General features: G+C 33.8%; 1 pseudogene; it reads right to left on the reverse strand.

Moving 5' to 3' along the window:
* Nucleotides 1-382: 382 nt before the first annotated feature.
* Nucleotides 383-1,888, reverse strand: LOC123014796 (annotated as a pseudogene).
* Between the last annotated feature and the right edge of the window lie 11,508 nt (nucleotides 1,889-13,396).

A 13,396-nucleotide genomic window follows, 5' to 3' on the forward strand; every position in this document is an offset into this window, starting at 1 on the left:
CGAATTAGTTTAATAATTGTGAACTAAATTTTCATTTCGCTTTCTGTAAACCGGCTCCTAAAGGAATTTATCTTGAAACTACGTCAAGTTTGCAATCCGATAATTTACGATCCTGCTTGCGTTTAGAAGGGTCGGCATCCACAGCAGGGGCTGGTTTATTGAAGCGTCATTTTCACTTTGTTCGATTGTACGAATGTCAGTTAACTAACTGTTAAAAACATTAATCAAACAACCACTTAGAAATAAGTCAGGGGCGGAGCATAGGGATCCACCCTCGTACTGCGACTAATACCCGTGGCCTCGTTGATTTCTCGAATACTTGATTTTGGACTGTTTGTCACCAACTTCAGCACTACAGCCTGATTCACATCATTCGTCGCTGGAGCATTTTCATATACTTTTTTTGGGAATAAAATTTTCACTTTGTCTCAAGCTAGCAACAATTTTTCAAACAATTTCCTTTCAGGATGTGGTACTTCGGGGAATCGTTCTGCATAAACTGCTTCAGTGCGCGTAGCATTACTACCACCACATTCACCATAGATTAAAACCATTCCAGCTTTTTATTCAAAAGAATATTGTGTAAAAAGTCAAGTCCACTTAGCATGGTTCCGTGAAATCTCATTTCATCTCATACTGCGATGAAACCATGTTCTACACTCTTAATTTTTCCAATTTCTATTGCTAACGAAAAAAAAAATTCCCATATTCCGAATTATTGCTCCTTAAACTTCTCGTAATATTAGGTTACTATCTACGATTCCGCGTTGCTGACTATCGATTAAATCTGAATATTTGATTAATGATATGTCTGAGCCGGTGTCAATTAATGCTTTAATGTAATTTCCTTCGATTTGTAATGATATTGAGCTGTATTTTATACTTAATTTAATGTTACAAATGAGGAGTTGTTTTTAGTTATTCTGCGGTTTTAGTTGCGAGCCGCCTTTTATTTGGTGGGTACGGCCCTGTTGAAGTTTAAATTTAGCTTGCGTTGATCCCATCCCTGCCGTGTATCTCAAGATTGTGGGCGATTCCAATTCTGTCTTTTATCCACTGATTGTGGGCGATTTAATTTGTAACATTGGTGTTTAAAATGCCCTCTTCTTCTACATGCAAAGCAATTTTTACAACCGGTCTGCATGTGGCCTGATTGATTACAACCCCAACACTTAATGTTTTGATGTCTATTTTGACGATTGTAGTTTGACGTTTTTATGCGTTGCAGATGTTCTTCCTTGGGTGTTGGGTTTTCTTACCTCTCCTGTATTTTATATTTTTCGGCCTCAATTGCTCGTTGTAAAATTTTTCGTCCCAATCTGTTTTCAATTTGTTACTCTCTGAGGGCGATTTCAACCGCTTCTTTGAAGGTTCTTGGTGCCGCTGACATAACCCTTTGTTGGATGGGCATTGCCTCTCGATGAATTACATTAAGCATTCTTCCCGTAGGTGTGTTCTAATCCAAGCGTTTTGATTTGGATCTGCGATTTTCTTGATTGTTGCTGCTCCTAACATTTGCAAACGTTCCGCGAATTTTATGACAGATTCACCTTCCCGTTGCATGCAGAGTCGAAAGCGGCAAAGTTGATCTACCTGGATCAGTTTATTATCAAATCGATTAATCAACGCATCTTTAATTTAATTCTCATTCCATTCCACTAAATGGCGAGCAGCGCGGGACTTTGACCTTTTGTAATTTGGTCTAACCTTCTAATTCCGCTACATCATCCACATATCCCAAGAAGGTTCGCACTGACTTGTCGCCTGTGAAATTTGGAATTAGTTGGGTTGTCGCGGGTAAGCCCAACGGATTACCTACATGTTGCAGTTGTTTGGGTTGTTCTGGTGGTGGCAAATTATCGAGGTTGTTTTGTTCGGTATTTTTCATGCGCTCTTGTGGGTTTGTCACATTTATTTAGAGTGGATGGTTTACTCAATTACTATTGTCTGATTGATAGGTACATAGATTCAAACAACTAACAGATACGTAGATTAATTCAATTATTTATCAATTTTTTGATAGACGGATTCAATGTCATCGCAATCCAAGCGCACGTGCTTGTAGCCTGACACTTTAATGATGCTTTCTTTCTCTACTTCGCGACCGGTCACCCGTTTATTGGTTCCTTCTGTCTCAGATGGCTTAGCAAATATCTTTGTTTTGCTTCAAATATTATGCTTACTTATACTCGTTTAATTACGGCACCTACAACAAAGACATAGTTAGGATAAAAAAATGGTCTGCGGGTGGGGAAGTTTTCGTTTAGGGTGGGCATCATGTATAATCAAATACTATACTGATTATAATCATATTATGTTGTTTCAGTACTGCTAAAATTAGTCTGTTATATATAATTCGTATTGGGATCTCGTTCCGTTAGTAGTGTAATGTTTCGTGAAACTGCTTCCCTAATCCCTAAACGATTTGTACCCCGAAATCGTTGAAGCCAATTTCCCCTTCTTGTTCTACGTTGCGTTGTGTCTCGAAAATAACACAAAGGAAAATAATTAGAAAAGAAAAATTCTAATAAACCCAAGATATAGCGAGGCCGCATTGTAAGAAAGAAAACACAAGTTTTAAACCACACTTAAATTTATTCAACATAGAAAAATGAAAATAATTAGATCTTGGTTCCGAATGTTTATCAATTTACTCTATCAAATTAAATAAATTGAAAGAAAAAAAACGAATTAATAAATTAGCCAAAATTTTCTAGGTTCTGGGTTTTTGATAAATTGGAAATTATTGAAGAGAAATTTAATGATAGCTTGGACTACCAAGCTATCATTAAATTGGGTAAATTATAAAATGTTATAGTTTTTCAAGTCGATAAGACAGGAATTCGGACTGAACTCAACGGCCTAATAATTATAAATAAGTGGCAGGGATACAACGTCCTAAACTGCCGGCCTGCAGTCGAATTAATAGGTTAAACCTTTTAAATTTTGGAGAAAAAGGCCGAAACAATTTATCGAAACTCTTTTTCAAATACAAAATGAATACAAACCGAATTAAAACAGAACTGTTACAACTTTCCGAACTTTTATGGACGTAATTTCGTGTGGAGTAAATAAATTTATCCACCGGAGTAGGAAACTAAATATTAATTTAACTACTAGCCAAAAGGGTTTAATAATTCCCCCAGAACTAAGGAAAAAAATGCGTACTATCTTTAACTGACAGAACGGAGCTTGTACGGAGAAGTTTCATAACTGATTTCTAAACGAAAAGAAAGCTTTAACTTACTTTCTTTGTCCTTGCAACGTAATTCCTCTAACAATTTAAACACTATATTTTTCACCCTACTTCAAACTTTATAATTACACACTAAGCTAACAAAAACGGAATTAACTGTAAACGATGTAACTAAAACAAAATTAAAAACTTAAATGAATTTTGGAGAAACAAAACTTTTAAGACGTCTCTTCTCCCAGCTCTCTCCAAGGAATATAGAAATGGGGAGAAGGTACATGAGTCAGCTTGTGGGCGCGGAAATGTGTAACCCTGAGAGGCAGGGGGAAAGAAGCGATCTAGTGTATGCAACCAGTAATGTATGAACATATTTGCGTACGCTCCTTATGAACAAAATCATGTTTTTGTTCATCGTTTCCATACCAAGAAGATCCAAGAAGAAGAAAAAGTACGCTCCTTATGGAGACTCAGTATAAAATTCGAAATAAACCGATCTCCGAACTCAATACGATTGCTGATAACATTTTACGATTTAGGGAGGATTATTATTATAATAATAAATTATTGTTACCCATTATATTTATTATTTAAACATAAAAATAGTGTCATACAAACCTCCTACCAATATCTATAGATAAAAATAAAATAAGGATAGCTCTAGTTATACAAATTAATTTTTTGTTTAATACGTAGTCAGTTTGGGGTAAAGTAAAGTTAGTTGTTATAAAATTATTCATGCACTTCAAAAAATTAATAGCTGATGTAATTTATAATTTCAAAGACAGATCTAATAATCAATAACTATTTTACATTTTTATCAACGTTATTTAAAAAAAATATTTGTTAAAATGCGATGTTGGCATTTCTATTGATTTGAAATGGATATTACCTTTACGTGAACAAAGAGATACATTCTTAAATTAACAATTTTTAACAATATTCAAAAAATATTATTGATTTTTTATCACCATTTCAGCATAAGCTTTTATTCACTATAAAACACGCCTGTTATTTTCCTCTAAATAAAATTATTTTATTGAACAATTGCCTCTTTGATGCAGACTTATCTACAACTTTTTTGTAAATATAATGCAATCGTATATCGATATATTTTTTGGCTATTGCCTTTAGTAAAATAATCATATGGTTATCCGATAATTTACGATCCTGTCTGCTTCACTAATAAATAACTAAATAAATCCACTGGAGACTGATTCTGTGAATAAGTTTGTAAAACAGTAAAAATATCTTTTTCCAAAAAAAAACGTAGGACATGTGAAGTTAAATAATCTCCAGTAAATTTCTTTTTTATACAAATTCCACCGCTTTCAAACAATGCTTGTCTAACACATTTTTCGCTTACCTCACTACTTTAATCACATCAGCTGATGGATACATCAATCCTCCTCTGTCTTTGGTGGAAGTTAGCAAACAGATATTTTTATTTGAGTCGTCAATCAACGCACTTACGCATTTATTGCATTTGAGGGTTGCGATATACCGAATGATCTGTTTCGATACTATTGTGCGTTCTTGCACAGACACTATCGTCTTGAACGGTGAGACTTTCATCTTCTTCACAACGATAACCCGGAGTAGTTAAATTTATTCTTTGTTCAGAAGATAAGGTTTTACAGTGTAATATCGAAATTTCTTCTAGGGGTATGCAGTTACCTTTATCGTGAGTTTTTAGCTGCTAATGAATTAATTTTTTTCTATATGCAGAAATAAGCTGCTTTGCTCTTGGGTTGTTATTGCTACCACCATGCGATCTTATAACAGCAAAAAAAAGTTCTAGGTGGTCCTGACTTAGTTTGTGAGTTGGTATGTAATAAAGTAATTCTTGTTCCTGACAAACTTCATCAAACATTTCTTTTAAACTTTGAATACATATCAAAAAACCCACTTCTTATGATTAATTCACCATTCCTACTGATTTTTAAATATGAAATATATTCATAACAGGAATTCAAGTATGAAAAAAATTCCTTATAATTATCCTTATTTATAGGTTTGTTAAAATTACATTGCATTAGCCCTTTAGAATTGAAAATATCAAACAAATTATTTACAAGTCTGATAAAACGAATTGTGGGTTCACACTCCTTAAAACTATCTATTTTCAAATCATTCATTAAGTTAGTAAGGGCGTCTGCAACTGAATTACTGAATATTTGGGTTGCCAAACGCACCTTCATTTTTTGGCGACAGAAATTAATGTGAAGAGCTTTTATTTTGTTAGCCCAATGTAATCCTTCCTGATCAAAAATAACACATTTCTCTCCTAGAGTATTACGAATTAACTTGATCATGTGACAGGGATCTGGTATTATGTATACATTAGTAGATGTAACAGGGTGGGGAAAAAAGGTAATAATTTTCTTTAAAATATCCAACTGACAACCTAACAAAAAACCCATTGTAAAATTACTTGCAAGACCATCAAAAGTTAAGGAAAGAATTTTCATGCCTGCATTATGTAAGTGGGATAAACACTGTCTCACCAAATTGCATTTTTGTTCAGCATTTATACCGTCAATGAAAAAATAGCCTACCGGTATTTTCCAATTACTATTCATGCAAACTAACATAAAAACAAGTGCATCCTTTGCCATAGTTCTGTCATCCCTTTCAAGTCCTGTGCCCATATCTACGTAACCTGTAATAGTTTTACCATCAGATTCCAAATGTTTACGGATTGCTACTTCATCCATTATTAATGCACCTAATAGTTCATGATGAGATTTGTCTGTCATTTGGCGGATCGCATTTAGAGACTCCTGTGTAAAGCCAGGCTTTCTATCAACACTTTTGTACCACTGAGAAAGTGTCTTGGGATGTGGAAGACAAGTACTAAACTTTCAGGCACAAAGTTATAGGGCTGTAGACCTTAGGAAGTCGTTTAAATGACTTTGCAACGTCTCTTCAAAATCTCTTTAAGAACTCGTAAAAATGTGAAATTTTCAATATTTTGGTAAATTTTGGGGCTTATGCGCGACCGGAAGATATCAACTGATCTAAACCAAATTAAAACACAATGTATTTAGGCTTTATTTGAAGACGTTACAAACTATTACATTACGAAAACATCTAATTAAAAAATTAAAAAAAAACTTTTTTAGTAGAATTTTCTACCACATCTTTAATGTTTTTATTTAACAACGGTAAAATGAGAGTCTCGCGAATTTTTGCCATGTGGAAAAATAAATCGCATAGTACAGCGTGCTCATTTGACTGTTTAGGTTGGCAACAGATTTAAAGTATTTTTGTTAATAATGTGTACCACTGCAACCGGATACTGTTTTGCTTGACAAATACTTGGCGTACAACCCCTCAAGATTGTTAATTGTTGTTAATCAGAAGCATACTCCACTGGTTTCTTTTAAAAATTAAAATCAAGATTCCAAAAGATTTATTCATTCTTGATCACTTTGTATTTTCCCAGAATTCATAACAATTGGGAAAGACATACTCTTAAGTTCTCTCTAAATTGTACTAATATTTTGATAAGTGAGTACACTCTGGCTGTCATGTACCTTACAACAACTTTTTTCTAAGATTACTGAAGAAAATTTTTGGTAAATCTTTACGGTTGTGGCATTTTGAGTTGTTTTTATAAATTACGAAAGCGTTTATTCCAGTGATATTTAGGAACCCATACTTGATGACCATAGGCCATCTACGAGTATTTCTAGCCAAACTGTACCTATTTTTTAATCGATTATGTTATTAAGTTATGTTTGGAGTCTGAGCTAAACTCTTTTATTAAATATTTTCGATTAATCGTCCAATAATCGTCCATTCTCAAGTTGACAGATAAGGTTCACTGGAAAACAAATGAGAAATAAACAATTTTTCAAGTTTATCGCGACGTTTCATCATTTTGGGAGTATTCTTTGCGCTAATGGTCAGAGTTTTCATCCGGATATTTCCATGAATGAACTGTAACGTTCATTGATAACTTTTATTCTGACTATTTCAATTTTACGAAACATTTAATAAACAAAAAAACATCTTTTTGTGGGTTCAGATTTTTGAAATTCAACAACTTCTAAAATTTAGACAGATACCTACAGTAAACAATAAAAATTTAACTACTTATAATATTTAATTTATACATTAATTGGAAATGGTATTTTAAATAAAATTAAATATGACTTGATGTGTTTGTTTGTTACAATAAACTTATTTTGGTCTTTAGTTATCCCTTGTGGTGATAAGGGTATGTTAATTATTTTCCAGTGAATCTTATTTGCGCCAATGCTCGGAATTTTAATCCGAGTATTTCCATGAATGAATTACCATAACGTACACTGATAACTTTTATTCTGGTTATTCTAATTTTTTTAACCATTTAGTAAGAAAGATGTTAATAAAAACCTTCAATTTTGTTCAATAATTCACAATGATACGATAATTTAAACAAAATGAAATACGAATCCGTGTTTTGCCGAGTTTGTTATTCGTCATAATCGCACCTTAAAACTTATTTTGCATCAACCAAATAGTCAATTAAATTTGCAAACAAACTAACAAATTAATTTTTGTGACCTTTCTCAAAGCGTCGAAACGTCGCGTCGCGACAAACTTGCAAATTGCATTATTTCACATTACTCCTAACCAACTATTTCCAACAAAAAATCCTTAAACATTTCAAAAGACAATAAACGAAATGTGGAACATCATTCAAAACTAGTTTACGGTCTCTAATAATTTATGACAGGGGTTGGTTGCGGTCAAGGGATCGGAGTTGCACGGTAGACGTTCGTTTATGGACACGTCATTTTCTTTTTGGGTGACTGTACCTTTTCAACTTAAACCAAGGAGAATAACCATTAGTTCATCACTTGATAAAGTTGTTCAGTCCTATTATTTCTAATTTTCTTCCAAAATCTTCTACTAGTCGGAACCAATAATAATGGTAGAAAAACAGAAATAAATTTTGTATCGTTGTTGACTAACTTTTAATTATACAGGGCTGTTCCGTTTTTATTGTTCCAAATTTAAGCAGGTGATAGGATATTCAATTTTAAGATAAAAGTTTCCTATAAACATGTATCGAAAATAAGGGAGCTACATCCCTTGAAACGGGTGCATCTTTTAATGGATTTCTTCCAATATTTCAGCAACCATGGTAGATAAAATTTCAAAATTTGGTACAACTTTTATACACCCAAAAGAATTCGAAGATAAAATGTCGAAATTTTTACTCAAAGGCGTTGATGCGTGTTAGCGCACTTTTGATTAAATAATACAACTCGTGTATTTTACTATTTACTATTTATTTGGAACTACAACTATTTTGATTTAATGTTTGTATGTATTGTTGCTTTCGGTTGCAAGACTAGTACTACGTTCTTGGTCCCTGGTCTCATCCGGGGTTGGTAGTGGAGGGTGGTGGGGTGTTGCTGTTGTACAGTACTGTACAGGCGTCCTAAACTGGGGGGTTTAGGGTAAAAGTACCCTAACTATTTTGGCTATTGGTTTGTGCCACTTTCAGCCACAAAATTCTAAATTTCATAATAAAGAGGTCTCTTGCGTTTTTTCGATACAACTTACCGTTTTTAAGTAAAATCAGTTTACAATTTGTCTTACAGACCATAAAGACGATAAAAATTAAAAATTAAATTTGTTTCACCGTTTAAGACGCCCGTGATTAAAAATTTTGGCAACTGATCTTTGAATTTGTTCAGGTGTTATCAGCTGCACCAACTTTTGTAATTTTATCTATTCTGCAATAGTGGAAAACTCCATTAAAAAACGCATTTCTTTCAGAGGTGAAGCTCGCTTACATTTTTTGATACATGTTCACAGGAAATTTTTGTCTTAAAATTGAATATTCTATTACCTGTTTAGATATGTAACAATAAAAACGGAACACCCTGAATATTCACACAAATTTGAAGGTTAACACGTTGACTACCGCAATGTTAAAAAAAAGTGAGCTGTTCCAGCCAAAACTTTTTTTCTTTTCTCTTACACTATCTTATCTTTTCAAAGCTGCTGACAATTTTTATTTACAAAAATTATTTGTTTATAACAATATTTTGAATGAGACTCACCTTTTGTGTCACGTGGCCTCAAGGGTTATTTTTACCTTAAAAGCCGCGAGTACCCAACGTGGTTCCTCGCAACGTCTGGCTCAACTTGTCTTAACTAGTATTCCTGACTGATGCTGGTTCGTGGTTACTTGTTAGTAATGACAGTACAGTGTCTCTAAGCTGACATAAATATAGTTGAATCTGTTTATGTTGAAAAATTAAAAAAATGAGTTTCGAAGAAGAGCAAAAGCGTTTGCAGCAGCTATGGCAGGTAGGATAACAAAATAAATTATGTAGTGAATGCTGCAAGTGTTAACATTTAGGAAAGTTTGTCTGACGAAGATGACAATCAAAGTTTATTTGGTGAATCCTCGGATGAATACGTTCCGAGTAACGAAAACGAATCTGACGAATTCTCCGATGACTTCGATAGGACACCTATACAGAAGCGTCCCAAAATTGATAATATCACTGTCAATGCTCGAAATGTGCCAAAACCAAGTTGTTCAAGTGTATCGGACATAAGTGACTCGGTATTACAAACAATTGAGCGAGTTATTGAGGAAAATGCGTGTGTTAGCAGCAGTGATGATGAAGAGGTTCCAGATGATGACAGTCTGACTTGGGATCGCGTAACAGGATTAAATCTGAAGAACTTTGTATTCACAGAACCCAATCCAGGAATAAGTGCCGAAATCTATGAAAACTACTATACAAAATCACCACTTGATTTTTATGAATTATTTTTGGACGAAAATATTCTCATTATGATGGTAACTGAAACAAACCGATATGCAGCTCAATGTAAAGCTAAACAAAATGCACCTAAAGCTAGAATTCAAGATTGGCATAATACAGATGTTGAAGAAATGTTGTGGATAGGACTTATTTAATACCCAAGCATTGAATCATATTGGTCAAAAATGCCAATATATCAGAATGTGATAAAGTCTGTTATGTCTCGAAACCGATTTCAAATACTACTTAAAATGTGGCATTTTAGCAATAATGAAATTGTAACTGAAGACAGATTGCAAAAAATATCTCCGCTGATACATATGCTTATCCAAAATTTTCAACGATATAACACACCAAAAGAAGCTATCTGCATTGACGAGACTCGTTCCATTTAGAGGACGCCTATCCTTTCGAATCAAAACTGTGTATTGAAAAAGGTTATACGTACAACCTAAAAGTTTATTGTGGCAGAGACAAGGTACAGGGACAGTCATCATCTGAAAATGTAGTGCTTTCTCTAGCAAATAACTTACTTGATAAGGGACGCACAATTTATACCGACAATTATTATACAAGTATACATTTGGCACATGCTTTACTGAAAAAAAATACTCACTTGGTAGGAACTCTCCGATCAAATAGAAAATTGAATCCAAAGGAAGTAACGGAAAAAAAAATAAAGAAAGGAGAAATGGTCGCCGTTGAAAGTAATTCTGGCGTGGTAGTTCAGAAATGGAAAGATAAACGGGACGTGCTTACTTTATCGACAAAACACACTGACGAGTTAGTGAAAATTACATGTGGTCGTAAAGAAAGTGAAAAACCAATTGCGATTATTGATTATAATAAACATAAAGCCTACATTGATTTGTCAGATCAAATGAAAGCTTACGCAACATCTTTGCGAAGAGGAGTAAAGTGGTATCGCAAACTAGCGATTGAGCTTATTGTTGGGAGTGCGCTGGTGAATGCATACATACTACATCAAGAAGTGGCAAATGAAAAAATGACAATAACGAAATTCAAGGAGGAGGTAGCTACTACGCTTTTACAAGTTGATTTACAAGGACCACGTACAGAATCAGTCAGTGAAATTCAACATACTTTAGAAGATGCTGGTCGCAATGGTAGACGTCGATGTGTCGTATGTTATGAAAAAATTCAAACCCAATTTGGACGAGCACGTGCTCAAAGCAAAACACCTCGCACAAAATTCAAATGTAATCAGTGTGACAAACATTATTGCTTAGACTGCTTTTTTTCAGTACATAAATGCACAAATTAATTTTTTTGTATAATTTCTATAACATAACTAAGTTCTTATAATCTTACACAGATAAAGTTTGTTTTATTTTTGTATTTCAGTTAATAAAAATGTTTTCTTTTTCTTTCGTACATATTTTTTAAGTTGAAGCCACGTGGAGCCGCTGGTGGGTCTCAGAAAACTAAAACTCGACACTTACAGCCAAGCTCTCGAGTTGCCAGAGAATTTACACGGCAGCGAGACGCAAACGTTGGCTCACACAGCGTTTCAGACGAACAGTTACCGAGACATACATGTTGTGTCACATGGCCGATAATGACAGTACATTGAGACGCCACTTTTATGTCTCACGGCAGTCAACGTGTTAATATAAAATAAAAATAAATGTGTTGTGGTAAAAAATTATCAGCAAATTATAATTTTCAGTAAGAAACGAAACGTATAACTCACATTGTCTTCAAATGGTCGCGTATTAAACAAAATGTTTGAATTTTTTTGGTACGATTACCTTATTTTCATCGTTGTCCTAAGTGTTAGTGCTTTGATCGGAGTTTATTATGGCTTTTTCGGAACCAAACAAAAAACTATTAATGAGTACTTATATGGAGGAAAAAAAATGAGCGTTTTTCCAGTAGGAATTTCTCTTGCCGTGAGGTAAATTTTAAAACTTTCCCACATCAAAAAATTGCATTTTATTTGTAGTCACTTTTCGGCCACAATACTCATAGCAGTGCCGGCAGAAATTTACAAATTTGGAGCGTTTACTACTGTATACTACTGTTACTATGGTTTTGTTGGGCTTTATAACTGTCTACATTTTTCTACCAGTATTTTTCAACCTGCAAATTACATGCGTTTACGAATACTTAGAAAAGAGATTTGACAGTAAAACCCGATTATTAGCTTCACTATTTTTTGTACTTTCGGAAATAATGGGAGTTTCCATTTGTCTCTACTCTCCAGCTTTGGCCCTTTCAATTGGTAAAAAAAATATTATTGCATTTACAGGGTGTTTCAAGTAAATGGTCTATAGGTTTTAAAGGGACAGGGTGGATTGCGCTCAGTTATCGAAACAGGTATAATGAGGTTAATAAGGGTTGCTCATCCTTAAGGTGAACTGCGATCAGTAGCATCACATTGGGGTACCTACACATGAGTTGGTGCTTCTAACTTTCAGGAAGCACTTCTTCGGGTGCACTTTTTATTGACCTATTCCCGCCGGCACTTGATATTATTTTCTGGAATGCGAGTTCTGATATATATTAACAGGTATGTTTTAATTAAAAAAAATATTGAAAAAGAAGCAAATAGATCGATCCACTTTTGTGAAATGTCTATCTCATAGGTTTTTTGCGCGATTAGACTCTATTTGATTGTTTACTACGTCTGTTTCCAAGACAGTAAGTTGTATTTACTCGTTGCTATCCCTAACCCGTCGGTGAGGATTTTTGTTTATTGTTGCTAAGTCGGTAAGCATTCAAAAATACTTTGGTGTTCTAGAATATTTTTTAGATATTTTATTAAAAAAACTAACAAAAATCAACCGCGCAAAAAGTTCATAAGCATCACGAGGTTACCGTTCTTGGTACTATAACCAAATTTTTTAAAACACTGTTATAAAGTACCGATACATATTTGTGTTCAGTAAATAATTAATAACCTATTTCGTTTTTGTTTATTTTGAAATGCAAAGTAGATACATTTTTGCAACTGGTGCATCCCTATTTTCATTAGCATGGGATTTTAATTTTTAACAATTTAATTCTTTAGGTCACACTGAGACATATCGACCGACCTGAGCGCAGTTCATATAGGGATTAACGCAACGCAGGTAAGTAAAAATTCTCTGGGCGCAGTCCACTGTAGGGATTATAAAATGCCGTGCTTGAAATGAGCGCAATTCATTAGCACCCGTTTTAAGGTATTTAGCAATTTCTTGCATTAACAATATTTGAATTGCCAAAAATAATGTTTATTTAATTTGTGTAATTCTTTTGGGACTTTACATATCTTCTGAATGCGTTTCTGAATGCTTCACTGAGGTATCTTCTTTTATTTTAAGGAAGAACAAAATAAATTTTAATAATTCTAGCACAATTTCGTCAAGTTTAAACTCAATTTCCGGCGTCATTTATAATGATTTTGTTACAAAATTTATAA

Source organism: Tribolium madens, unplaced genomic scaffold (assembly GCF_015345945.1).
Source record: "Tribolium madens isolate multiple individuals breed KSU strain unplaced genomic scaffold, Tmad_KSU_1.1 Scaffold_97;HRSCAF=244;Tcas5.2_LG3a, whole genome shotgun sequence".
In the NCBI taxonomy this organism is placed as follows: Eukaryota; Metazoa; Arthropoda; class Insecta; order Coleoptera; family Tenebrionidae; genus Tribolium; species Tribolium madens.